The 27,729-nt window shown below is 47.1% G+C and overlaps 1 long non-coding RNA gene across 1 annotated transcript; it reads left to right on the forward strand.

Annotated features, from left to right (window-relative positions):
• Positions 1-1,646: 1,646 nt before the first annotated feature.
• Positions 1,647-27,463, forward strand: LOC138792813 (uncharacterized). The gene is made up of 3 exons (XR_011363184.1): positions 1,647-1,703; positions 9,775-10,068; positions 27,393-27,463. It is a non-coding gene; the product is annotated as an uncharacterized lncRNA (long non-coding RNA).
• The last annotated feature ends 266 nt before the right edge of the window (positions 27,464-27,729 follow it).

Raw genomic sequence — 27,729 nt, forward strand, 5'->3', positions numbered from 1 at the left:
GGGTGTTTACTGGCTATCTAGGGGTGGTTACTGGCTATCTGTGGTGGTGATGGGCAATCTGGGGGTGTTCACTGGCTATCTGGGGTGGTGACAGGCAATCTGGTGGTGTTCACTGACTATCTGGGGTTGCAACGGGCAATCTGGAGTGGTTACGCGCAATCTGTGGTGGTTACGGGCTGTCTGGAATGGTTATGGGCTATCTGGGGGGGATACGGGCAATCGGGAGATTACGGGCAATCTGGGGAGATTACGGGCAATCTGGGGAGATTACGGGCAATCTGGGGTAATGACGGGCAATCTGGGGTGGTGACGGGCAATCTGGGGTGGTTACAGGTAATCTGGGGTGGTTACAAGTAATCTGGGGTGGTTACAAGTAATCCAGGGTGGTTACGGGTAATCCAGGGCACTTGACTTTGGTGACAGGCGTATAAAAGTGCCGGCACCATTTGGAACAAGCAATCAGTGGTATATAGTATATATACTTGGACTGGGACCACACCAGGTGGTCACGATCATTGCCCCATGCTCTCCGCTACCTCCGGTGGTGGAGAGAATGAAGCTTTGATCATTTTTAGGAATCCATCACTCTTGGATCAGATGGCCGCCCAGGGAGGGGAAGGTCAGTGACCAGGTCACTAGGGTTAATTCTGGGGACAGGGGGGGACATGTTCTTGTCTCCTCTCACTGTGGATTCACGGTGAGAAGAGATGAAAGCGTTCAGCTGCGCTGGCAATGTCTGTTACCGGTGGCCGCCGTTATACTGGTAATAACGGCGATCGCCGGTGAGGGGTTTCGCCGGGACTGACCCCACATTCTACCCCAACCCCTCAGTTACCTCCGATAGCTGAGAGGAGGAGGCTGCGGGCATTAGCGGCGCCGCTGCACTATTCTGCGCCATCGCCATAAAGAGCTGATGGCAGCAGAATAGAGCCCATTAGTGATCGCCGTAAAAATCCGTATCGGCTGTCACTAATAACATAATACATGTATTCTCTGGGTCACTACGGTTATGGCGATGCCACATTTGTGTAGGTTTTTTTAACTATTACCACTTTGGCGCAATAGAAATCTTCCTAGCAAAAACCCACAAAAACTGTCGCCGCATTGCAATATCCATAGCGTTCTCATCTTTTGCACGACAGAGCTGGTTTGGGGCTTATTTTTTGCGGGAAGATCTGTAGTTTCTATTGATAACAAGTTTTATATGTATATGACTTTTTGATCTCTTTTATGACGCATTTTCTTTTACAGCGTGTGTCGTGCGATATAATTATTGATATAGTTTTATAGATTGGGTCGTTATCGACGTAACGATACCAAATATGTATAAGATTTGTGTTTTTGATCACTTTTATGTCACGTTTTATTGGGTATAGGGAATGTAATGCATCTTTATTATTGGGGGGGTGGCTGGGGGGGGGGCTGTGTTGTGTTTGGTGCACATTTTTTTCACTTTTTTTTTACTTTTACACTAGTGTACATTACTGTACACTAGTGTAAAATTTAGATCACTGATACAATACACTGCAGTACCTGATGTACTGCAGTGTATTGTATCATGCCTCATGCTGACAGGCAATAGCCACGGCCACCCCTGTCAGCATGAGGCATCTCCATGGTGACCCCGGGGACCTTCATTAGGACCCCGGGATCACCATGGAGACATCGGAGGACTGGACGGCGCCGCAGGAGATTGCGATCACGTAAGTGACCCACGGCGCCGTCCGGGATCCACCGGGACCCGTTAGATGCCGCTGTCATGATTTGACAGCGGCATTTAACGGGTTAAACTGACCGGAGCGGAGAATCCTCCGCTCCGGGCAGTTACAGGAGGGTGTCAGCGGTCACACTGACTGCTGATCACCCGTCCTGCAGCCGCCGCCGGGCGGTAATTTATTCCGATGCGCCCGCCGTTAAAAGGCGTACGCATCGGAATAAAGCCCATTAGTGGCCGCCGTGAAAAGGCAGCATGGCGGTCACTAAGGGGTTAAGAACGGTGCTGAGAACTCCTTATATGGAAAGGTGGTGACAATATCACTTTGAGCGTTTGTTTTTTTGTGTATTCATTGGGATGTTCTAAGGATACCCAGGAGGCCAATCCGTGCCATAATAGTTGTTTTTTTTTTACTAATTTTTACTGAATGGTTTGAGGTGGTGGTCCACATCAGGGGACAGGACTGTGGAGGTAATCTCTTCATAGCTGTACCCCCTCCCTCCCTGGACAGAGTGCTGCATCTATGTGCCCACATCTGCTCTGCTCATTCCTTCACTCTCCCTGCAGTCTCTGTCAGCCCTTGTGTTTCCTATCCTCTCCATTACTGTACAGTAACTTATAATATAACATATTCTGCTGTTTCTGAATGTTTGTTTCATCTTTTTTACATGTTATTCAGAATAATAAATCATTATTTTTGAGGTGTGGAACCAATTGTCTGCATTTCTATGATTTCTTATGGGAAAATTTGCTTTGGTTTAAGAGTGGATTTGGATTACAAGCACGGCCCCGGCACGAATTATGCTCGTAATCCAAGGCACCGCTGTACATCATATACATACAACCCAGTGACTCTTGTGTGTGTGCAGCATCAGGGGCAAAGCAAAATATTGCGCCCCCCCCCCCCACACACATACATCCAGGTGTGGCCTAGGAAGCTGGCCCCACCACAAATCCACAGGATAGGGGATATAAAGCTGATTGGTAGGGGTCCCAGTAGTAACGAGAATGAGGGGAATGAGTCCCCCTCAAATAAACAGTGGGGACGGTGCTGTATTCATTATCTATAGGTCTTGTTATCCCTTATCCTGTGAATAACTTTGGGAGATTGGTATGTTCTTAGGGATGGGGAACATTCATCCCTTCAACTGTTGCAAAACTATGATTCCCATCATGCCTGGACAGCCAAAGCGAAGCTTTTTGCAAACATCCCATGGGACAAAGGTTTCCCATCCCTGTACTGTATGGTTGGACTCTTCCATTTTTTCAGAAATATGGCATAAGGCATTTTTGAGGTTTAAAAAACACTGTGACTAGATGTCAATGGGGAAAAGCAAAACGCAATACTCTTGGGTCATTTTTCAGCAATGGTGTTTTTTTTTTTTTTACTATGGGGGGGAATATTGACATGTCTATATGAAAATTTGTGTTTTTTTTCCCCCCAGTTCTTCAACAGAAAACCTGGAATGACATGATAATCACATGATTTGTACTGAAAAAAAAAAAAAAAAGCGCCAATAGTAATTTACACTTAGGGTGCCTTCACACGTACCGGATCCGCAGTGGATTTCACGCTGCGATTTGCATCGAAATCTGCTGCGGATCCAGGTATAGTGAAGTTCTATGGGGCCTCATACCCACAAAGGATTTTTCATTCCGCTGCAGATATGGGACCCGGCCTCTTTAACCAACGGCCGCTCGCAGCCCCGGCCCGAAGCATACATTACCTGCTTGGCGCATCGACTGTGTAAAGCTGCCCTCTCTCCTCATCAGCCAATCAGTGCACGGCAGCACTTATTGGCTGATGAAGAGCGAGGGGAGCTGGGAGCTGCACACGGCGCTGAGCACTTAATGTATGCTCTGGGCCGGGGCTGCGGGCGGCCGGGGGTTATAGGGGCCGGAACCAATATCGGTAAAATCCGCTTTGGATCCGGTACATTTGAAGCTACCCTAAAATGAGAAAATGGGAGAAAAAGTGCCAGAAAAAATTATATATATATATATTTTTTTTTAAATCAACTGGTGTCAGAAAGTTATAAAGATTTGCATTTCACTTCTATTTAATAATCTCCTTCCAGTACTTAGCAGATGCTATATGTCCTGCTGGAAGTGGTGTATTCTCTCCAGTCTGCCACAGTGCTCTCTGCTGCCACCTCTGTCCATGACAGGAACTGTCCAGAGCAGGAGAGGTTTTCTATGGGGTTTTACTACTGCTCTGGACAGTTCCTGTGATGGACAGAGGTGGCAGCAGAGAACACTGTGTCAGCCTGGAAAGAATACAACACTTCCTGCAGTAGTACTGGAAGATTTTAAAATAGAAGTAATTCACAAATCTATATAACTTTCGGACACCAGTTGATTTGAGAAGAAAAAAACCTTTTTTTCCAGGGTACTTTATATTAAATAAAAAAGTCAATTAGCTTGACATTGGAAACTTAGACTAGACAGTGTAAAAATGTCTTGTTCAATCCCTGACAGATACCTCCCCACATAGTCATGGTGGATGCCACTTTATACTATCTGTTTTACATAGACTCCCAATTCATACTGCAATACCTACTGTTTTTGCTTTTTGTTCTGAATCATAATGTTACTCATAAATTATTGTGGTTCGTCTAGAATGTGGAACACATCTAGATCTTCTGTTTCGCTAAAGAAATCCTATCAGGACATATTGTATATTGTTTTATTCTGTAAAAACATAAAAGACTACTCTCAACATGATCATAATATATTATTATTCTGCATACATAGAAGACCACAACCCCCAACATGGCCATAATCTATTCCTATTATAACCTCTGCATAGAACACCACAACCCCCAACATGTCCCCACCACTGGACGAGAGCAAAATACAAATTCTGTAATACGCTATACCTACAACCTACTACAACCCCCAATATGGCCATAATCTATTTCTATTATACCCTCTACACCAGGCTTGGACTGACCCACAGGGAAATAGGGAAATCCCTGGCTGGGCCCTTCCCCTTGTTAGGCCCCTGAGCAGGAGGTGGGCCTTCAAGTTTAGCAGCTCCAAAATGACATATAATCCCCTAGCACTGCTGCACACACCTGTCATCCAGTTACTCACTGCCTCTATATAGTAACCTGGGGTTTCATCCCATCCGCCCCGAGACCCTTCCCCACCTTCCTCCTTTCAGGCTGCCCCGCATTTGATGTGCTGCTGCTGGCAGTCGGGACACAAGAGGAGGGGAGGGAGAGGAGCTGCAGCCTGCACAGTGTGGCCTTGGAGCAGCAGATCTAACAGCATGCAAGCTGTACCTGGTGATTTCCTGTACCAGAGGTGTCAAAGAGTGGCTGATGGATTGCCCACTGCCAGTCAGTAACTGCAGCGGTGTCCCATGCCAGTCACTGATTGGCTGAGTGGGTGATCCATTGGTAGAGTATGGGACGTTGCAGCTGGAGGAGCTGAAGGAGGCCAGTGCCTGTCGTATATCGTTAAAGAAGAGCTACGGGGGCACAGGTACAGGTAAGTATACTTTCTTATTATGTTCCTGTCTGCCTGAAATTGGTTTGGTGCTGGTTTTATCTGGTATATGTAGGGTGGTCCCAAGACACCCCAGTTCGACACTGACCTCATAAATACCTAACAGCCAACTGGTAGGAGATGGAGTCATAATACTGAGTGCACTACCTGCTACTGGCAGATAAAAATCTGAAAAATAAAACCCAGCAAATTAAAAACTTTGGATCATAAACACTGCACTCCACAAAGACTTATTTTACACTGGTATAATGCAGACCATTTTTGTGCACATATGATGGCCACAAAACCGGTGGTCTGATGACCGGTTTAATGACCTCAACTAAGGGCGCTATTACATGGAGCGATAATCTGCTGTAGGGATCTTCCCGGGGGATGGTGTGTTTGGACACAGTTCACAGCAGACTTGGACTTGTAAAATATCAGCTTGGCGTTTATTTGCAGCATAAACAGTCCATCAAACAGCACCGTGCTTTAAGAATAAAACAAACAAAATGGTCTTGCCCGTCTAGGCACTTACTAACAGGTTTCTTCACCTATCTAACACTTGAAAACAGGACGTCTTTCACCTGAATACCGCAAGGTGTGTATTAGCTCCAGCAGAGGCTATGTTCACAGGTTGCTCCCAAACAGACACCCAGGCTGTTCACTCCTGGCTGAGAGCAACCATCTGCACACTGTGTGAGCTTTTACCTTCTCTGGCTGATTAGGGTCAGAGCTCACCTGATCCCAACACCTGAACTGGATCGAGGGGAGGGAATGGCAAGTCCCACTACCAAAACCTACCTGCCATTCCATGTAAATCCAGGCCCAGCAACAGTAAATAATAGCTCAGCAGCATAACACTGCTGAGCAACAGATCCCTCCTGGACTCACCATCTCACACTAAGCAGTAACCTAGGTGAGATGTACACCCCCTCGAACACTTCTCCCGTGACATGTCCACACTGCCAAATTAGGCCGCTTCGGCAGATTTTCTCTCCGTGTAATATAAACAACGATCAGTTGATGAAACAATCACCGGCTCATTGTTGTAGTTTATTCCAGCCTAAAATTCATTGTCCACTGAACGCGCATCACTATGTGTAATTGCGATGCTCGGGCCAACAGCTGATAGGGCTGTATTCTTCTTGCTTCTACCTGCTTCCTGCAGCCACCACTAGAACTTCAGAGCTGGCCTCTGAAGTGACAAGCTGCTCAGGCAATTGCTGGTACTACCCATAGATGGTACTACCCATAGCCAGGGATTGGCTGAGCAGCCGGTCACTTCAGAGACCGGCTCTGAAGTTCTTCCGGTGACTGCGGGCAGAGCACCAGAAGCATGGAAAATCATGATATGCTTTCTTTAAAAACTAGATCTTCCCACAGCTAACTAACATCCATGGATTGGGATGGTGCTGTTTCTGAGGTAAAAATAAAAAAAGAATCATTAACCATTTTATGGTCAGTACAACCCGTTTAAATTTCCTTTTGATTTGCATGAGAAATATGCCAAGCTTTTTATTTTTATTTATAGAAAAAGTACTATATGCTTTTTTATTTGCATTTGTATTTTCATTTGTGTTCAATTGAATTGCAGTTGATTTTTATAACTTAGTATATGTAAATTAATTTTATTTGTCAAAGGAAAGCAAACCATTTTTTTATCTTTTTTGTCAGTTTACTATTAATGAAAATGATTGCAAGAAGTCACAATACAATGACCCTCACTGCCGTTTATTGAAAATGTGACATGTAAAAGTGAGATGAAGTCAGAGGCCTCTTGGCAGAATACTGTCACTTGGGTTTCTCAGGCTTTTGCTTTCACAGAGGTTATTTCTGAGTCATACAAACAGACAAAGGTGTACTGAATGGCACAATTCTTAGTGTGCAACATGTTATATATATTCTTAAGAATAAATGATCTTCTAGGGAAACAGCGCTGTTTCCCTAGAAGATCCACCAACCACCAACTTTATACCTTCCTGCTCCAGAGCTAGATGCATGACTCAGAATTTCCATATATCACATACAGATTACCGTTTTCCTGATATTGAAACTGGACTAATAGGTAGTGGACGATGTAATTTTTTTTGTGTCGTTGATCGCTGATTCATGCTACGTTTAATTTTCACGATAACGATCAAATTCGAACGATAATCGTACGTGTAAACGTGGCGAACGATCGAAAAATTGTTCATTTTGATCTTTTAACATGTTCATAAATCATCTTTCGTAGTTCGCCAAAAATTCGCCGATCGTTCCGTGTAAACAGTTTTCGCGCGATAGTCCGGCCGCCCGCCCGGCCCCCCGCTCATCCGCGGCCCCCTGCGCCGGCTCGATTGCCACCTTCGCTGCCGCTCTGATCGCCACCCCCGCCGCTCCGATCGCCACCCCTGCCGCCCCGATCGCCCCCCTTGCCTCTGCGATCGCCACCCCCGCCGCTCCGATCACCACCCCCGCCGCTCCGATCGCCACCCCCACCCGCCTCCGCCGCTCCGATCGCCGCCGCTCCGATTGCCCCCGCCGCCCGGGCCAAGAACATGCGTTACCTGCTCCGCGTAGCAGGTCTACGAGATCCCCGGCTGCCCTCTTCAGCGCATTGATTGGCTGAAGAGATGAGCCGGGAATTTTAAACGGCTCCTCTTCAGCCAATCAGTGCTCCTCTTCAGCACTGATTGGCTGAAGGGGAGCCGTTTGAAATTCCCGCCTCCCCTCTTCAGCCAATCAATGCAAGGCAGCACTGATTGGCTGAAGGGGAGCCGTTTGAAATTCCCGGCTCCCCTCTTCAGCCAATCAATGCACGGCAGCACGGAGCGGCGGGGGTGGCGATCGGAGCGGCGGGGGTGGCGATCGGAGCGGCGGCGCGGGGGGGGGGGCGATCGGAGCGGCGGGGGCGGCGATCGGAGCGGTGGAGGTTGTGATCGGGGCAGCGCAGGGGGCTGCGGTTGAGAGGGGGGGGCGGGCTGCGGGCGGGCCGGGCTGCGGGCAAAACGATCGCAAAACGATTTTTCCGTACGATATATCGTACCGTTTAAACGCTGATCGTTATAAAAAAAAATCGTTACTTCGAAATCGTTAACCGTACGATCGGCCCAATAATCGCCTCGTGTAAACTTAGCATTAGATCTGACCCTAAAATCATTGTTCACAAATCATTCGCTGTAATGGTGCGTTTACAAAGAGAGATTTATCTGACAGATTTTTTAAGCCAAAGCCAGGAAAAGACTATAAACAGAAAACAGGCCATAAAGGAAAGACTGAGATTTCTCCTCTTTCCAAATCCATTCCTGGCTTTGGCTTCCAAAATCTGTCAGATAAATCTCTCTGTGCAAACGCAGCATTATTCTGCATTCATTTGCCAAGTTTTCAGTGTAATTCCAAATCCTTCTGTATTTTGCTCGGATCAGATGGAGTAAACGATTGTAGTAACCAGTGGCGTAACTGGCGTTGCGGTCACAATACTCCGGATTTGTCTGCCCCCGGCTGATGTGCGGCTGTTGGAGGTGTCCCATCCTATCCCCGGCAGTGTGTGCATCAGAGAACTCCCTGTGTGCCTGGGGCCCTGACTTCCGGACTGTGCAGCTGCCTCTCATTAACCCCTTAAATGCCACAATCTATAGCGATTGTGGCATTTAAGGTACTTAGTGACAGGACAAGCTTCTGTCACTGAGTGATTGGGACCACCGCAGCTATTCCACTGACGAGCGGGGGTAATCCACTTACCTCCGCCCTGTTGGATTGGCCATCTACTGTATGTATAGAGTCTGCTCTCAGGCAGGCTCTATGCATAGATCGCCGAAAACACTGATCTATGCTATGCTATGGCATAGCATAAATCATGTTTTACTGTGAAATAAGAGTGGAAAAAAAGTGTAATAAAAAAGTTTTTAAAAGTATTTAAAAAAAACCCTTTAAACCCTTTTAAAATGTATATAAACCCCCCCCCACAACATAATATATCGTAGCCTGCGGAATTGTCTTATCTATTAAAATATAACATTATTGTTCCCGCATGCTGAACAGCGTAAACAAAAAAGAAAAAAAAAACACACACCAGGATTGCTGATTTTTTAAAATTATCAGAAAAAAAATATATAAAAAGCGTTAAAAACTTTTCTTTTACACCAATATGATATTAATAAAAAGTAGCGATCATGGCGCAAAATATTACACCCCAACCAGCCCTGTAGGTGGAAAAATAGAAGTGCTATGGCTCTTAGAAGGCGGGGAGGAACATTGCACTAATTTGACCGGGGCATCCGGGCATCAATAGGCTTGGTCTTAAAGGGGTTAAAAGAAGTATATTGACCCGCCTGATTTACCGGTGGCTGCGGAAGTTGGATGCAGCTCTAGGAAGTCCTGGAAAATATGAATACAACTAATGGTTATTTCATTTTTTTTTCTCACTTCTTTATTAGCCCTATAAGGTGACTTTCACCAGTAATCCTCTGATTGCTCATATAATATGCTGCACTGTATCATGCCTGTCAGCTTTATGCTGCTGCTTTTTTTTTTTTTTATAATGTGCCGTGTCTTTATTTTGTGTTTTTTTGTTTATTTATTGGTAGATGGGTATGCATCATATAATGCAGTATCATAAAGCTGTACATCTAGCTGCCAAAGAAATACCTCCTGCATTCCATCTTTGGCAGAGGACCTATTGACACCTCTCTATGAGCTCACCATCAACAATGGAAATTAGGGAAAGGATCAGGGATTATATCCCTGCAATACCTGCAAGGACAGTGCCCTGTATAGGAGGCTGTGTAGAACACATCTTTATCACCTGCACCTGTCTGGCATCCACCCTGGTCATGTCCACGCGTTGATGAAAGAAAGGAACCTGCACAAAACTTACGCTGGTGAGTGCCACTACTTGATCTTTTGAAAGTGTTATTACCTATATGGATACATGGACTTAGTGAGCACCCCAGTATACATCATCTTAATGGGATATTAGTGTTCTGCTCTTTCTTGTACCTGTAGTGCCGATTGCCCCTTGTTGTCTATTATATACAGTAGAAAGCAACCAGAAAATAGGTTAGGCAAGGATCCATGGTCACTGCATTTACAGTTGAGGTAAAACCCATATCAGGGCCTTTGTTGCTGGAATAGGTAGAGACAGGTGGGCCCCCACTCCATCTAGACAGTCTGGGTCTTGGGCTGTGTAGTGAACTATTCCTTAGGTGTGCTAGCCTTATAAGAGGCCAGGAGGGCAGACACACCTTTGCTCTCAGCCTGGGAACAGGTTATCTGCTAGGAGGCTGTGAGAGCATGGACTTTACTGTTACATTTGATGCCAAGTATTAGGCCGACAATAGGTTAGTTAAGAAATTGCTGTATAGTTAGACCCGGACAAGCAAAGGATGTTTTTTTCAGTTTTATTTCTGTACCCAAACTGGCAATAAAGCTGGCTAAGGTCAGTGACATGAAATTTGTGTTGTTTGGATTCTGTGCCTGCTAAAGTCTGCCTAAGGGATGACCAGCCTGCTGCCTAATTCCATGCAAAACTAGTTGTTTCATCCACTAAAAGTCTACTGTAACCCTGGTTTCCAAGGTGCCTGCATGTCTATATCAGGGCTGTGGAGTCGGAGTTGTGGAGTTGGAGCTAGTTTTGGCTGGAGTCGAAGTCAGAGTTGGAGTCGGAAACAAAATGTACCGACTCTGACTCCAGCTTTAAAAAAATCTTTAAAAAATGTAGAATTGAATTTTGATATGAATTTTACAAGTTTTGCTCTTGAATATATATTATGAGCAACATTCTAATAGCACACTGGCCCTCAGTGTGGTGTTTTCTCTCTGGGAGAAGATTGTGTGTTTTTCTTCAGTGTTCAATGGCTGCAGCTGTGTGTGTGTGCTATGGCTGCAGTAGGCTGTGTGTGTGCTATGATTACAGCAGGCTGTTTGTGTGTGTGTGTGCTATGACTACAGCAGGCTGTGTGTGTGCTATGGCTTTAGCAAGCTGTGTATGTGTGTGTGCTATGGCTGCAGCAGGCTGTGTGTATGTGTGCTATGGCTGCAGCAAGCTGTGTGTGTGTGCACACTATAGCTGCAGCAGGCTGTGTGTGCGCTATGGCTGCAGCAGGCTGTGTGTGTGTGTGTGTGTGTGTGCTATAGCTGCAGCAGGCTGTGTGACCTCTATATCACTTTGTGACTTCTATATAACTGTGTGACCCCTCTCTATATCACTATGTGTGACCCCTCTATATCACTATGTGTGACCCCTCTCTATATCACTGTGTGACCCCTCTCTATATCACTATGTGTGACCCCTCTCTATATCACTATGTGTGACCCCCCTCTATATCACAATGTGTGACCCCCTGTATATCACTATGGCTGACCTCTATATTACAGGGATCTGGCATTATTAGCAGTGTTTCTGTGTGTATGGTGAATATTTAGTTAGAATCATAGAAGATTGTCAGTAGGAAAAGATCACCTGCTCTATCTAGTTGTGAGTAGTTTAGGATATGGAGGCTGGAGACTGGCTGCATCCCCTGCACACACAAGAGAAGCTTTCCTTTTCCCCCCAGAAAATCTTTCCTTTTCCCCCCAGAAGTCGCCCCAGGATCATGTAGGACATTAGAGAAGCTGCTGAGCCAGTGTGATAAATAACTCCCCTGGTATATGACTGTCCATTTATGAAGGAGCAGGAGTCGGAGTCGGTCCTTATAAAATTCAGGAGTCGGAGTTGGAGTCGGTCCTGATAAAATTCAGAAGTTGGAGTTGGAGTCGGAGCTGCGGCTTACCGACTCCACAGCCCTGGTCTATATTGCCTATAGAGGCAGGAGGGATTTTACACTAATGGTCTAGGCCATGGGTCTCCAAACTGCGGCCCTCCAGCTGTTGCAAAACTACATTTCCAATCATGCCTGGACAGCCAAATCCAAAGCTTTAGCTGTCCAGGCATGGTGGGAGTTGTAGTTTCACAACAGCTGGAGGGCTGTAGTTTGGAGACCCATGGTCTAGGCAAGTGGTACTGACAAGATAGATTCGAAGTCTTGTGAGGCTGTACACAATGGGGGACATGTATGAAAACACATAAATGCTTCTTTTAGGCGCAGATGGGGCAAATTGGCGTAAAAATATTTGCAAACGGTATTTTGGCAAATATTTTTTTCGCATTTGCCCCACCTTTGCCAGTGGGGCGGAGAGGGGGGCGTTACGGGGGCTGCGGCTGCATGCAGAGGGGGCGCGGCCTCTGCATGCGCCACATTTATAATTTTTTCTGTGCAAAAATGATACTGAAACCTACGCCAACTCTGAGCTGGCGTAGGTTTTAAAATGTAGAGGCAATGCGTCTGAGCTGCGGGGACATTTGTAAGCCTGGCGTAAAAGACGCCGGACTTCATAAATGTCCCCCATTCTCTATATAGGTAGTGTTAGCTAGTATGTGTGTTACCTAGCTTTTCTGGGCTCCTGGAATGATAATCTGTCTGGAGCAAGGGGATTTATCTTGGTAGATTTAATGTTTTACTTTTTCTATTATGCCTATTATTCTACTTTGAAACCCAGCTTTCCTGGGACCCTGAAAGATAAATCTGCCAAACTAGTTAGATTTAGAATCTTGTAGTTTTAATGTAACATGGTGGATTTGTCAATTACAGCTTCCCAGGGATTCTAACCCAACCTTTCCTGGCTACTGGATAACTAATCTGACTAGTTTTGTCTATAATATGAGAACTGGGTATCTAGGCAGGTATGGCAACCTGAGTACCATGAAGCCTAAAGCAGGGAGTTAATATGTTTCATCATTAGATGGTTATATATATATAAAAAAGAACATGGGTCTTCTGGCAAAATGCTGTGACAAATCACTTCAAATGCACAAACAATTATTCCCCCCCCCCCAGTGTTTTTAACAATTTTGTAGTACTTCCACAAGGGCCCTGTGGTATGGTCTTCTAATTATATGCATTTTATTGCCTTATGCCGTCTTGAAACTATTAAATGATTAATCCATATTTTATCCCATACCGTAGTACATGTTGGGGATACCTAGAGGGCTAGTCACTATCTTTATCATTGTCCTTATATATTTATATTTGGGTTAGTGCATTCTTTCTAGGTACTGCATTATCCCCTCCCAGACATTTATTGAGCTGTACCTACTATCTCTTCTGCCAATGATAATTTATAACGCTTTATAAAAAAAAAGATAAAAGAGGTGCAGGGAAGGGCAACCAAATACATCAATGGGTGATTGATCTCTGTTAGGAAGAAGAGGTACTCCTCCATTCAATTTACCAAGTGAGCTGCCCCTGCCAAGACAAGTCCGTTATGGAAGCGGTGACAGGAGTGTGCAGCGGGAGACATTAACCATTCCACGACCTGGGATCATTGATACACCAATGCCCAGGTCGTTTTCGGACATCACCTTATGGGATCATAATGATCACATAAGCTGATTTCTCTATGTCTGCCCCCTCTCCTCTGTCACCTGCCGCTGTTACAATCTTGTGGCAGGCGGCAGGAGAGAGAGAGAAGGGGGCAGAGCGCACGGCCACGTGCCCTGCCTTCCCTCTCTCCCCCCGCCGGCCTCCATAGCCAGGAAACCGGAAGCCTGAGGCTTCCGGTTTCCATGGCTACCATCGGGGCTCTGCGATCACTTCCCAGAGCCCCTATGGACACCGGACAGAGAATTCTCCCTCTATACAGGGACAATTCTCTGTAAGGAGCCCTAAGGATGCTGCAGTCGTGCTGACCGCAGTATCTATAGGTTTAACTCTCAGCAACTGCTCTCCGGTGCCGAGAGTTGCGGCGGGTCCCCGGCTATCACTGATATCCGGGACCCACCCCGGATGACACAGGTGCAGCTGCTGCGCCTGTGTTATCCTCGATCATAAATGAACGCCGCTGCAGCATCAGGCATAGGCTGCAGCGACGTTAATTAACTGTGCAGCAGTGGGAGGGGGTTAAAGATGCCCAGGAGTACCCAGGGGGAGCAGTGTACGACTAGGGTACCTTGGGCCCACCTGGGAATTTAATTCTAGGGGCCTACCCTACATACCAGGTATAACCAGCGCCAAACCTTTCAAATTACTATAGTGAATTTGCTGTGGCTGCTGGAGAGGATGATGGCAGAGGGAGGCCATCATCCTCTCCAGCAGCCACAGCCCGCACAGCTCTGGGAGTCGGGTCGTGACATCACCATTTTATCCAGGAAGTGAAGCCTTGATGCAATAGTAGGTGCAGGGAAAAAAGCACTTTACAAGCATTTCCTGTTATAAATGTATATTGGTAATTTGTATAACTTTTGGGTGGCAATGCAATACTTTTTTTAAATTTTCGCTGGACTTCTCCTTTAAGGTTACAAACCCCCTTGCCGGATCTGCAGCGAGTCTCCATGCTGCGTTTTTGCAGCGAGACTCGCTGCAGATCCTGGCCCTATACTTTTAATGGCAGACAAACACGCAGCAGGGATGTACATCCCTGCTGCGAGTTTGTCTGCAGCCCACCCCATTAACCCCCCGGCCGCCGGAGCTGATACTTCACCTGATCCCGGCTCCGGCGGTTCCCGATGTCTTCAGCAAGCTGGAGCGGGGACCAGGTGAGGTATATGCTCCAGCCAGCCGCCTGCAGCCCCGGCCCCCCGATCGCCCCCCGCAGCCCCGGCCGCCCGATCGCCCCCCCCCGCAGCCCCGATCGCACACACGCCCCCCCGCAGCCCCGATCGCACACACGCCCCCCCGCAGCCCCGATCGCACACACGCCCCCCCCGCAGCCCCGATCGCACACACGCCCCCCCCGCAGCCCCGGCCGCTCGATCGGGGGGGGGCGTGCGATCGGTGCTGCGGGGGGGGGGGGGGGTGCGATCGGGCGGCCGGGGCTGCGGGGGGGGGGGGGCCATTGGGCGGCCGGGGCTGCGGGGGGGGGGCGGGGGGGGGGGCGATCGGGCGGCCGGGGCTGCGGGGGGGGCGATCGGGCGGCCGGGGCTGCGGGCGGCTGGCTGGAGCATATACTTCACCTGGTCCCCGCTCCGGCTTGCTGAAGACATCGGGAACCGCCGGAGCCGGGATCAGGTGAAGTATCAGCTCCGGCGGCTCCGGGGGTTAATGGGGTGGGCTGCAGACAAACTCGCAGCAGGGATGTACATCCCTGCTGCGTGTTTGTCTGCCATTAAAAGTATAGGGCCGGGATCTGCAGCGAGTCTCGCTGCAAAAACGCAGCATGGAGACTCGCTGCAGATCCGGCAAGTGGGTTTGTAACCTAAAAGGTTAAGCCCCTTGAAACTAACAAATCTCAGCAAGGCAGGTGGGTGTGGGAACATAATAACAAAAGTATACTTACTCATCCCCTCATAGCATAGTTCCTATCATGGACAAAGGTGGCAGCAGAGAGCACTGTGTCAGAGTGGAGAGAATACGCCACTTCCTGCAGAACATACAGCTGCTGATAAGTACTAGAAAACTGGAGATTTTTAAATAGACGTAAAATAAAAATTTTATAACTTTCTGACACCAGTTGATTTAAAAGAAAAAAACTCACCCCTTTAATTCTACTAAATTCACTAAAAATCTGGGCCAAGATTAAGATTGTTGCACATTTTCCTGCTTTTGGTGTTTTTTTCTGCCATGATCTCATTTTAAAATAATATTGACGTTTTATCCTCTGCAGGTTTTTTTTTTCAGTACAAGTCATGTGATTCTTTATCATGTCATTCCAGGTTTTCTGTTAATAACCTGGGGAAAAAACACAGATTCCCATATAGACATGATAATATCCCCCCTATAGAGGTCTGTGGCAAAACACCAAACACATAGACTACAACGATTTCACAAAAAAACAGACAAAAAAAACACCATAGCAGAAAAATGCCCTATGGGTATTGTGTTTCGCTTTTCCCCATTGACTATCAGCTAACATCTGTTCACAGCGTTTTTGACCCCCAAAAATGACATTTCTGTCTGAGTCCAGCGATATAGTACATAAGAACATACCCTTCTCCCAAAGTTATTCACAGGATAAGGGATAACAAGACCTATAGAGAATTAATGGAGCACAGTCCCCACAGTTTATTTGAGTGGGACACATTCCCAACATTCTCGTTACCAGTGGGACCCCATCCAATCAGTTTTATATCCCCTATCCTGTGGATTGTTTAGGCCACACCTGGATGTATATGTGTGGGGGAGCAATACTTTGCCTTGCCCCTGTTGCTGCCCACACTCACAAGAGCCACTGGGTTGTGTATATATGATGTATATTTATGGTGGTTGTGTATATATGATGTATATTTATGGTGGTTGCTATGATATGTTGCTATGATATGCTATGATTGGTCTGACCCTGTCACTTGAAGACTTTTGACAAGCCTTGCAGATGTAGGTATAAACCTTTGCGATGCATGTTTTTTCTTCAAAATTTGAGTGTCCCTTAATTCAGGGATATGCACATACATGCAAGAGTTATACTAGACACTGCTCCATCCTTTTTGCACTCATTGTGCAGGTGAAAGATCTGTGTAGCAGGCAGATGACTCTGCAATATGTGATGAATCCCCAACTCCCAAACATAAAACCAAAGAACCCAAAATAAAAACACAATACGTTGTAATCAGGTGTCAAAGGGTCCCAATTTTATTTAAAATTACATGACACTGAAAAAGGCAGACCCCTGACTCACAAAGAGTCACCCTCCAGCACTCAGGCGAGGAAAAAAACCCTGTGGTGGAAACCTTGAGGGAGCCATGGCTGGAGAGTTGCCCCTCCCCTGGGCTTAGAGGGTAATACCAAACTATAAATATAATAAACTGGATGTGTGAGAGATCTGGCTGTAACATCTATCACCTTATTGATAGCTAGGCGGCTGTATCTCTTCTCCTTCACAGATCCAGGTCCACTCATCAAAAAGGATGAGATTTGATGGAGGGGTAGTCTAAAGCAGACCACCCCTTTTTCATGCTAGAACCTCCAAATGGCATCAAGGTCAGAGGGCAGTAATGTGGTCCAGCTCAAGGTCCTCTGGCGCATCCTAGATGGCACTGATCAGTGCGTGGTGCATTGCTTTATGGAACCTTCTTTATGACATCAGTGCTTGTCATCACAGTGCACGGTTGCCATGGTTACTGCAGGTAAACACATCTGAAGCATTAACCCACTAATGACTGCTGATGCACTTTACTACAGAGGTCACATAACACACTTGTGACCAAACAAACAGCTTATGGTTAGGCCACACTAAGATCACTAAATGATATGGTTTGATGTGGCCCATAGCAACCAATCACAGCTCAACTTTATTTTCTCAAATTACTCTGGTAAAATAAAAGCTGAACTGTGATTGGTTGCCATGCGCAACTTAGACAGTCTAACTTACCCATAGCAACCAATCAAAGCTCAGCTTTAATTTTATAAGAGCTTGTTTAGATATGAAAGGTGATCTGTGATTGGTTGCTATAGGCAAATCAGACCTTAGCAGTCAGCCTTTTCTTCATAACTCCCAACTTTTTGGAAGGACACCTGTGGTTCACAGACATTTCTATACACTACAATTCCCAGCATTTCCGGTCACTCAGCTTAGAATCTACTGGTATACGGTGGATTTGTTAATACAATGCAAGCCACAGTTCAAACTATGTATATTTATATACATTATATAAGTAAGCTGAAATGTCACATATTCTAAGTATATTGCTGAGGAGTTGTGTTGAGAGAATCTGTCAAAATGTTTGGGTTCAGTTACGTTATCTGAACCCAAACACTCAGCGTGAGACTCCCCGCGACTACATGATTAGACTTGGCAGCTTTCAGCTGGGGTCACACTGTGCGTTTATGATGCAGTTTGGTTGGTGAACTCCCAAGTGCATAGTTGCCAACATTTGAAAATTTTTTCTAGGGACACTTTAGTGTTGGCAACAAGGGGTGTGGCTTATAGTAGGTGTGGTCTCAATCGGCGTGGCCTATTGTGGGTGTGGTTTACGGGGTGTGGCTTATCACCAGTGTTTTGGGGGTTTTTTTCCAAGAATTTTCCAGTTAGAACTTTACAGTAAGAACAACACAAAAGGATGAAGGGTGTAGTAGTAGAACAGGAATAGATAAGGGGTGTAGTAGTAGTACAGGAACACATGAGGGGTTTAGTAGTACAGGAACAGATGAGGAGCAGGGGTGTAGCTAGGAGTCATGGGGCCCCATAGCAAATAACTGCATGGGGCCCTACAAAACCTTGAAAACTTGGTAGCTGGGGGGAGACTGGGGGTGACTGAAGCAGACCAAGGGTGACTAGAGCAGACTGGGGGTGACTGAGAGTAAATGGAGCAGACTGGGGTTGACTCTAGCAGACTGAGGGTGACTGGAGCAGACTGGGGGTGAATGGAGAAGACTGGGGGTGACTAAAGCAGACTAGGGGTGACTGGAGCAGACTGAGGTTGACTGAAGCAGACTGGGGGAAACTGGGGCAGACTGGGGGAAACTGGGGCAGACTGGGGGTGACTGGGGCAGACTGGGGGTGACTGAAGCAGACTGAGGGAAACTGGGGCAGACTGGGGGTGCCTGGAGCAGACTGGGAGTAAATGGAGCAGACTGGGGGTAACTGGAGCAGACTGGGAGTAAATGGAGCAGACTGGGGGTAACTGGGGCAGTCTGAGGGGGACTGAGGGGGACTGGAGCAGACTAGGGGAAACTTTGGCAGACTGGGGGGGGGGGTAGCTGGGGCAGACTGGGGGGTAGCTGGGGCACACTGGGGGCTGGCTGGGGTAGACTGGGGATAGCTGGGGGAGATTGGGGCAGATTGGGGCAGACTGGGGGGTGGCTGGAGCAGACTGGGGGGTGACTGGGGCAGACTTAGGGGTGACTGGGAGTAGCTGGAGCAGACTGGAGCTTTATTACCTTCAGCATAATCCCCCTCCTGTGGGCCCCTCAGTATACCATAATACTGGTAGTATAATGAGGAGCCCTCATGAGGGGGATTATAAACTATACATTGGTGTGAGAGGCTAGTATACTGGAAGAGTGGTAAATCAGAGCTGTGACTGGTATACAGTGTATAGCAGTGACTAGTTATCATGTTCTCTGTTTCGCCCTCTGCCCCCTAGTGTCACCTCCTCCGCCCATGCACGGTCCGCTCCCAGAGTCAGCAGCTTGGAGTTTTTTGATCTGGAGAGAGGGATCTGAGAAGCTGAGCGCATACACGCACCCTGGAGGACATGGGCCAGGATGACTGGAGAGCGGGGGAGCAGTGCGGGCCCTGGTATCAGTGGCAGCAGGAGAGATGGAGCGCACACACAGGAGGCATAGATGACCTGAGCGGAACCCAGGGGGGAGACAGTTTTGTGTGGGGGGGTGGGGGTGGGGGTGAGGGAGAGACACTGGGCCTGGACAGCAAGTGAGTAGCTATGCGCACTGCCCCCGAACCACACAGAGTTTACCGGGCACCAGCAGTCAGTATATCCACCTAAGATGATGTGGACGGGACTGTAAGTTATACGGGTTAACCACTGTGGTGCTGGGAGCTGTCAGAGAGCTGGGCACTGTACACATTGTGCAGGGTGTGCAGCCACTCTGGGAGGAGGAGAAACAAGAGAGTGGCTGAAAGTTACTAAACTTTAGACAGTGGCTGCATGGCCTGCCGGGAGAGTGCTGTCACTGCAAAGGCAACGTGCACAGTGTGGGGCTGTCAGGACTACAAGTCTCAAGAGCCCTGCTGCTGAGATCTATTAAAGTGACTGTACCACCAGGCCCAGGATGAAGCACTGGAGGCGGGCTGACCCACCCTGATAAGTGGGAGGAAATACTAGCCCCTCTATGATAGGGTTCCATTGATTCTAATGAAGTCACGTCATGGAGGGGCTGGGGTTTCTTCCCACTAAGGGTGCTTCAGCCTGGGCCTGGTGGTACAGTCACTTTAAAGTCCTTACTGTCAGCCACTAAGAAAGTTGCTGCAACCACCAGTCTTTCTCCTTGGGCACTACAGCTCCCAGCATACCCCCTTGTGCACGGGGAGGCATGCTGGGAGTTGTAGTGCACAGGAAGGTATACTGGGAGTTGTAGTGCACAAGGAGGTATGCTGGGAGTAGCAGTTGTGCAGCAGCAGCCTTCCAATATACCTCTTTGTGCACAAGGAGGTATGCTGGGAGTTGTAGTGCACAAAAAGTTATGCTTGGAGTTGTAGTGCAAGAGAAGGTATGCTGGGAGTTGCAGTGCACAAGGAGGTATGCTGGGAGTGGTTATATTGGAAGGCTGCTGCTGCACAACTGCAACTCCTAGCATACCTTCTTGTGCACAAGGGGGTATGCTGGGAGTTGTAGTGCAAGAGAAGGTATGCTTGGAGATGTAGTGCAAACAAAGGTATGATGGGAGTTGTTGTGTTGGGAGGCTACTGCTGCAGAACTGCAACTCCAAGCATACCTTCTTTTGCACTCGGGAGGTCTGTAGAAGCGGCGTAGAGCGCGAAACAAGCTGTCACCGCTCACTATGTATTTCTACTTTTTCATGTAAGAAATAAAGATTCAAGAAGACCGAATTGGTGAGTGCTACTATTTCCTTCTTTACTTCGTGCACATTGGGGGAGATTTATTAAAGGGTGTAAAATTTAGACTGGTGCAAACTGCCCACAGCAACCAATCACAGCTCAGCTTTCCTTTCACCAGAGCTGGAAGCTGAGCTGTGATTGGTTGCTGTGGGCAGTTTGCACCAGTCTAAATTTTACACCCTTTGATAAATCTCCCCCGTTGTGTCTAGGTCACGCAGAAGCAGTGCTCTACATCTATTCCTCCTCACCTTCTAAGAGCCAGAACTCTTATTTTTTCTCTTATGGGGCTGTTTGGGGGTAAATTTTGTGCCAAGATCTATAGTTTTTATTGGTATCATACTGATGTAGATGGGAATCTTTGATCACTTTTTACAAATTATTTTCTGGTATATAATGTGACAAAAATGCAATCCTGCAATGTTTTTTTTTCAATTAGTAAAATGGGAAAGGGAAGGGGTTGGGTGACTATCTGTAATTCCAGGCATTGGGGTGACTGTACAATATATAGCCATGCTGCACTCACAGCACATTCTCATAACATTTTCATCTCATGGCACATGGCCTGTCTGCTTTGAAATGCCAAGGCTGAATTTCAGCTCCAGTCCAGCCCTGTTCCTGTCTATAGGGTTGTATTTGGTATTGCAGCCGGCTCCAGTGAAATAAATGGGACTCCACCTGCAGCTTGTGGACAGGTGTGATGCTGTTTTTGCAAGAAGGCAGCCAGGTTGTTCTGAACTTAGACCCTCTTCCCTCCTTCCTATTTACATACATGTCGGTAATGCGGTAGGCTCATTATGGTCATGATGGGGGTTGTAGTGCTTTATGTATAGCCAATAAAAGAATTGTATTATGGTCTTATCCAGTTGTCAGGTTATGTTGGGGGTTGTGGTGTTCTATGCAGAGGGTATAATAGAAATAGATTATGGTCATATTGGGGGTTGTAATAGGTTGTAGGTATAGAGCAGGGGTGGGGAACCTTTTCCATGTCGAGGGCCGGTCGGGCATTAATAAAATCATTTGAGGGCCACATACCGTGCGCGGCAGTTAGTAGCGTGGGTTTGCAGCACCCAGGACAAGGCATAGTATTGTTCCCCTAGTGCCCCTGCTATTGTAGTTAACCCCCAGTGATGCCCCTTGTAGTCTAGTTAACCCCCAAGTCATGTCCCTGGTAGCCTAGTTAACCCCCATCAGGCATGTCCCTGGTAGCCTAGTTGTCCCCCCCCATCAGTCATGTCCCTGGTAGCCTAGTTGTCCCCCCCATCAGTCATGTCCCTGGTAGCCTAGTTGTCCCCCCCATCAGTCATGTCCCTGGTGGCCTAGTTGTCCCCCCCCCCCATCAGTTATGTCCCTGGTAGCCTAGTTATTCCCCCCCCCCATCAGTCATGTCTCTGGTAGCCTAGTTATTCCCCCCCCCCCATCAGTCATGTCTCTGGTAGCCTAGTTATTCCCCCCCCATCGGGCATGTCCCTGGTAGCCTAGTTGTCCCCCCCCCATCAGTCATGTCCCTGGTAGCCTAGTTATTCCCCCCCCCCATCAGTCATGTCCCTGGTAGCCTAGTTATTCCCCCCCCCATCAGTCATGTCTCTGGTAGCCTAGTTATTCCCCCCCCCATCAGTCATGTCCCTGGTAGCCTAGTTGTCCCCCCCCATCAGTCATGTCCCTGGTAGCCTAGTTATTCCCACCCCCATCAGGCATGTCCCTGGTAGCCTAGTTGTCCCCCCCCCATCAGTCATGTCGCTGGTAGCCTAGTTGTCCCCCCCCCCCATCAGTCATGTCCCTGGTAGCCTAGTTGTCCCCCCCCCCCATCAGTCATGTCCCTGGTAGCCTAGTTGTCCCCCCCCCCCCCATCAGTCATGTCCCTGGTAGCCTAGTTGTCCCCCCCCCCCATCAGTCATGTCCCTGGTAGCCTAGTTGTCCCCCCCATCAGTCATGTCCCTGGTAGCCTAGTTGTCCCCCCCCCCCCCATCAGTCATGTCCCTGGTAGCCTAGTTGCCCCCCCCCCCCCCCATCAGTCATGTCCCTGGGATCCTAGTTAACCCCCAAATAAAAAAATAAACATCCCACTCACCTTACCTCCGCTCCCACGCAGTCAGGTCCTCTTCTCTCCCAGGTCCTCTGTGCCGGTCTTCTCCTGCAGGCGGCGCGCGATGAAATGACGTCATCGCGCGGCCCGCAGGAGACTAAAGACACGCGCCGCTCTGCTGGGGAAGGAGCCGGCACAGACAGCATCCTCCGGTGTCCGCCAGCTGTCACAGACACCGGAGGATGCGGTGTATGCCGGCTTCTTCCCCAGCAGAGCGGCGAGCATCACAGGGGAGCTGCGGGCCGCGGGCCGCATCGGGAGGTCTCAGGGGCCGGATGCGGCCCGCGGGCCGGAGGTTCCCCACCCCTGGTATAGAGTATTATAGAATTTGTATTATGCTCTCGTCCAGTGGTCGGGCCATGTTGGGGGTTGTGGTGTTCTATGCAGAGGGTATAATAGGAATAGATTATGGTCATGTTGGGGGTTGTGGTCTTCTATGTATGCAGCATAATGGTAATTTATTATGGTCACGTTGAGAATATTTTAGTTTTATGTATTTACAGAATAATATCGTGCAATATGTCCTGATAGGATCTCTTTAGACAGATCATGATCATTTTTGAGTTATAACATTATGATTCAGAATAAAAAGTAAGAGGTATTGCAGTATGAGTTTTGGGAGTTTATGTAGGACAGATGGTATAACACGGCATCCACCATATGGGGAGGTATCTGTCAGGGAGCGAAATGAGTAAAAACCTGGTGTGAATGGGACCTAAATATGGCGCATTTTTAGACTATGTAATCTAACTTTTCTATTTTTTTATATAAGTTAAAGAGGTACTCCGGCATTAAGGTTTTTTTTCTTCTCAAATCAACTGGTATCTGAAAATAAAGTTGTAAATTACTTCTATTTAAAAGTCTTCCAGTACTTATCAGCTGCTGGATGTCCTGCAAGAAGCAGTTTATTCTTTCCAGGCTGACACAGTGCTCTCTGCTGCCAACTCTGTCCATGACAGGAACTGTTTAGAGCAGTAGCAAATCCCCATAGAAAACCTCTCCTGCTGTTGTACAAACATGTTAACTTTACTGTTGGCACTAAAGTCAGTGCTTATAGATTTTCTCTTTTGTAATATGTTCTTAAAAACCTAATAAAAACATTGAGCCAGAAAACCTCTCCTGCTTTGGACAGTTCCTGTCATGGACAGAGGTGGCAGAAGAGAGCACTGTGTCAGACTGGAAAGAAATACACCACTTCCTGCAGGACATACAGCAGCTAATAACTACTGAAAGACAGGACATTTTTTAAATGGAAGTGAAATACAAATCTTTATAACTTTCTGACACCAGTTAAGATCTGGTCGCAGCGTTTTTGATTCCCAAAATGCCATATGCCATATTTCCTAAAAACACCTAGTCCAGCCATATAGTACATGAGAATATACCCCTCTCCCACAGTTTTACACAGGATAAGGGATAACAAGACCTATAGAGAATTAATGGAGCACCGTCCCCACTGTTTATTTGAGTGGGACACATTCCCCACATTCTTGTGACCACCGGGACCCCTATCAATCAGATTGTTTAGGCCACATCTGGATGTATGTGGGGCAATACTTTGCCTTGCCCTTGATGCTGCCCACACACACAACAGCCACTGGGTTGTATATACATGATGTATATTTATGGTGGTGTCCATGTTGCTCTCATATGCTATGATTGGTCTGACCCTGTCACTTGTAAAAAAAAACCTTTTGACAAACCTTGCAGATGTAGGTATAAACCTTGCAATGCATTTTTTTCTTCAAGATTGTCCCTTTAATCCAGGGCTAGGCAGGGGTTCTACTAGACACTGCTCCATCCTACTTGTGCTCATTGTGCAGGTGATAGATCTGTGTAGCAGGCAGATGTCCAGCTTTATGACTCTGCCCTAATGAACCCCCAACTCCTAAGTATAATAAGTTAAACCAAAGAACACAAAATAAAACACACAACACATTGTAATCAGGTGTCAAAGGGTCCCAATTTTATTTACAATTACATGACACTGAAAATGGCAGACCCCTGACTCACAAAGAGTCACCCTCCAGCACTCAGGCGAGGAAAAACCCCCTGTGGGGGAAACCTCGAGGGAGCCATGGCTGGAGAGTTGCCCCTCCCCTGGGCTTAGAGGGTAATAATATACTATAAATATAAAAGCTGGCTGCAATATCTGTCACCTTATTGATGGCTAGGCGGATGTATCTCTTCTTCCAGATCCAAGTACACTTCTCAAGATGGTGGAGACTCGATGAAGGGGTAGTCTAAAGCAGACCACCCCTTTTCTCCTGCTAGAACCTCCAAATTACATCAAGGGTAGGGGGGAATAAAGTGGTCCAGCTCAAGGTCCTCTGGCGCATCCAAGATGGCACTGATCAGGGCGCGGTGCATTGCTTTATGGAACCTTTTTTATGACATAAGAGCTTGTCATCACACTGCACGGTTGCCATGGTTACTTCAGGTAAACACATCTGAAGCATTAACCGACTAATGACTGCTGATGCACTTTACTACAGAGGTCACTACACACAGGTTTACTACACACTTGTGACCAAGCAAACAAGTTATGGTTAGGCCACACTAAGGACACTAAATAATATGGTTTGATTTAGCCCATAGCAACCAATCACAGCTCAGCTTTGGTTTCTCAAATTACTCTGGAAAAATAAAAGCTGAACTGTTATTGGTTGCCATGCGCAACCTAGACAGTCTAACTGACCCATAGCAACCAATCAATTAGAGCTCAGCTTTATTTTATAAGTGCTTGTTAAGATATGAAAGGTGAGCTGTGATTGGTTATTATGGATAAAGCTCCTTCATTGCTGTAAAGCTTATGATGATGATGATGATAAAGACTAAAAACACATGACATCAGGCTTCCCCATAATGCTTTGCAGTCAGCCCTTCCTCCATACCTTCCAACTCTTTGAAGGGACACTTGTGGTTCACAGACATTTCTATACACTACAATTCCCAGCATTTCCTGTCATGCAGTTTACAATCCACTGGTATACGGTTATATGCAGCTGATTTGTTAACATGAAGAGACTGCTGACAATCTAATGTAACTCTATGCTGAGAGGGCTGTTATAGAGTATAAGGCTATGTTCACACTACGTAAGTACCGAAGTAATAACGTCCGTTGTTGCCAATTTGCAACAACAGCAGTTATTACTATGGTACTTACGTAGTGCTGCACCTGAGGGAATCCCATCCGGAGTGTATACACATGTGAGTTTTCTTAGGCCGCTATTCATTGAATAGCAGCCGCAGGAGACATGTCAGTGCACACAATGGACCGTGCAGCTCCGGATGCGGCCGCACACTGATTCGCCCGCATCCGAATTCAGCGACAGTGAAGATCATCCAGGTCATGGAACTGCAGTTCCGGCCCGGATGATCTACTGCAGTGCCTGCCGGAATGATCTTCTCTGACACTGGTCATTTCAGGTCACAGAACAGCCGGTGTCTCACACTGTGAGAACATCGCCTTATAAATAAAGCTGCGGAAATGAATAGAGAAGGAGGGGATCCCTATCATTTACTGAAGTCTACAGCCCCCAGGATATGCTGGGATTTGAAGTGCAATTGAACAGACAATGCTTTCATAACCGCTGGTTGTGTAGAAAAATTTATTGATGAACCTTCAGGGCTAATGGTTGTGACTAGAGATGAGCAAATTTACAGTAATAACAAAGTAAAGTGCTTCTTTATCTCTGCAATCTGTTCATTGACATATTGCCTTTGTGCTGCTCTTCCATGGGTCTGGGGAAAAGTTGAATCCAGTGCTGGGAAACTTCTTCCAGTTTGCCATGGTTGGATCCAGCTTTTTCCAGTGCCCGGGGAGGAGCGGCATGGAGCAGCAGTCAGTTAAATGGAAGCAGGCTGATGAGTGGATTGCAGAGAACATCACTCATCTCTAGTTGTGACCCACAGAGTGCAGCCAACAGGAGCCTCACAAGGAAGTGATAGACACAAATACAGATCAGTCAAGGATGGCACTGGTTCAGCATGTTGTTTCTTCATTGGGTCCCAGGTATCCTAGTCCAATACGGATTGTATTTGTGAAGAAACTCATACTCTCATGGACCCGCAGTGGCGGACATATAACTTGTGCAGCCGGTTCAGCTGCACAGGGGCCCAGGGCAACAGAGGGGCCTACCAGGCTCGAACTCTGAGCCTCAGCCTAGTGGGCCCCACCACTCCCCAGGGCTCCGCCACATAGGTTGTATGTATCATCCATCCATGCCAGGCGCCTACCACCCGCGGCCCGCCAGCGCTGAGATGCCAGCAGCCACCCCACGCATTGCCTGCCCCACATACCGCACTCCTCTATTGGCTAGTTTGTGTGGGGATGGGGGGCAGGTGGGGTTTTGTGTGGGTGGGGGAGCTGTGGGTAGAGGGGTAGTCTGGATGGGGGGGGGGGTTAGGGTATGTTTACACTATGGGTGTAATCCTCAGTATATATATACAGTGCACAGTACCACTTCTCCATTGCTCTATGCTTAGTTTAATCTTCAGTATCTGCTCTTATACTGTATATATGGACCCTGTCACTATATGACAATTTTTAATGACAGTCACGCTTAAAAATATTTTTATGTTTACTTATTTTAATTTTTTCCCTATCTATGCTTATATATTTATATATAGGAGGCTACTGCATGATATTTGAACCTAAAAAAGTGCACAGAGAGATCAGTGGCAGAAGACACCTAAAGTGAGTCTATAGAGTTCTGCATTGTAGGGCAGAGGTTATCATAGTTTATCATAATGTATTATAAAGAATGTTTCAGTGTATTGTATGCTCGGTGTAATTCTCAGCGTGTGTGTGTGTGTATATGTATGTGTATATATATATATATATATATATATATATATATATATATACACACACATACAGTGGTACCTTGGTTTAAGAGTAACTTGGTTTAAGAGCGTTTTGGTGTAAGAGCTCACAGTTTATCAAAATTGTGACTTGGTTGAAGAG

This window comes from Dendropsophus ebraccatus, chromosome 1 (assembly GCF_027789765.1).
Source record: "Dendropsophus ebraccatus isolate aDenEbr1 chromosome 1, aDenEbr1.pat, whole genome shotgun sequence".
Lineage (NCBI taxonomy): Eukaryota > Metazoa > Chordata > Amphibia > Anura > Hylidae > Dendropsophus > Dendropsophus ebraccatus.